This window comes from Brassica oleracea, chromosome C3 (assembly GCF_000695525.1).
Source record: "Brassica oleracea var. oleracea cultivar TO1000 chromosome C3, BOL, whole genome shotgun sequence".
Lineage (NCBI taxonomy): Eukaryota > Viridiplantae > Streptophyta > Magnoliopsida > Brassicales > Brassicaceae > Brassica > Brassica oleracea.
The window spans coordinates 33754714-33756139 of record NC_027750.1 but is presented as its reverse complement, the minus strand read 5'-3'; positions in this window follow the sequence as shown (position 1 = coordinate 33756139).

The window sequence follows — 1426 nt, the reverse complement described above, 5'->3', positions numbered from 1 at the left end:
TGGTGCTCAACTTATGGTACCAAGCCATTGGAGATTGCTTCAAGCCATAAATTGCCTTCTTTAATCTGAGAACATTTCCTAACTTCACTATGTTCTCAAGACCAGGAGGTGGTCTCATGTAGACTTCATCCTCCAATTCTCCTTGAAGAAAGGCATTCTTCACATCCATCTGTTATAAATCCCCCTCAAGGTTGACAGCAAGAGACAAGAGAATCCTTATAGTGTGAAGCTTGGCCACTGGTGCAATAGTGTCTAGATAATCTTCACCATATACTTGAGTATATCCCTTTGCAACCAATCTTGTCTTCTTTCTTTCTGGTTTTCCATTGGCGCCATACTTGATAGTGTAGAGAAGCCGGCTTGTCACAGCTTTCTTTCCTTCTGGAAGTTTAGTCTCAAACCATGTATCATTCTTGATCATGGCTCCCATCTCATCTCCAACAGATTCTATCCACTCCTTGTATTGCATAGCTTCTTCATATGTTCTTGGAATGTATTCCTGATCCAATTCACTTTTGAAGACTTGATGCTGCTCTTTTGGATATTGAGCAAGGGAGCATACTACACTTATTGGGTGAGCTACACCTTCAACATTGAAGTAAACTCTTGTGTTGATCCAGTGTGAAGGTTTCCTGATCCTTGTACTCCTTATCAAAGGTTGTATCTGCTCAGGTTCTGCTTCATTTCCTTCACTTGGCGCCTCTACTTGAGTTTCAGCATCTGATTCAGATGGCATCTCATCTTGATCATGAGCTACTGAATTCTCTTCAGGTTAAGCTTGTGTAGACTGCTCAACATTTCTACTGCCCCCCTCATGATCAGGATGAGTGCTCTCAACACTATCAGCTGCAGTAGATGGTACATTTTCAGGGACAGGTTCCACCCTTGGTAGAGAAGGCATACTGATTCCCAGGCTCTCCATTACTCTCCTAAGGTTGTTTGCTATATCTGAGGCTGATTGAGAAAGATCTTTGAGCTCAACCCAACTCTTTCCATCATAATAGCCTCTGGATTCTACAAACTTCACATCCCTTGATATCAAGACTCTCCTAGTCTCTGGAACAAAGCATTTGTAGCCCTTTTGGTGAGAAGAATAGCCAATAAAAACTGCCCTGGTGCTTCAATGCGCCAGCTTATCTCTTTGTTCTCCTGGAATCAAGACAAAACACAAGCACCCAAACACACGCATATGCTCTATGGATGGTTTAGTCTTGTTCAGTACCTGATATGGAGATTGATCTTGAAGGATACTGGTAGGTATCCTATTGATCAAGTAACAGGCAGTAAGGACAACATCTCCCCAATAGCTTTTGGGCATGCTTGTATGGAACATCATGCTCCTTGCAACCTCCATGAGATGTCTATTTTTCCTCTCAGCTACTCCATTTTGTTGTGGGGTGTATGGACAGCTAGTTTGATGGATCAT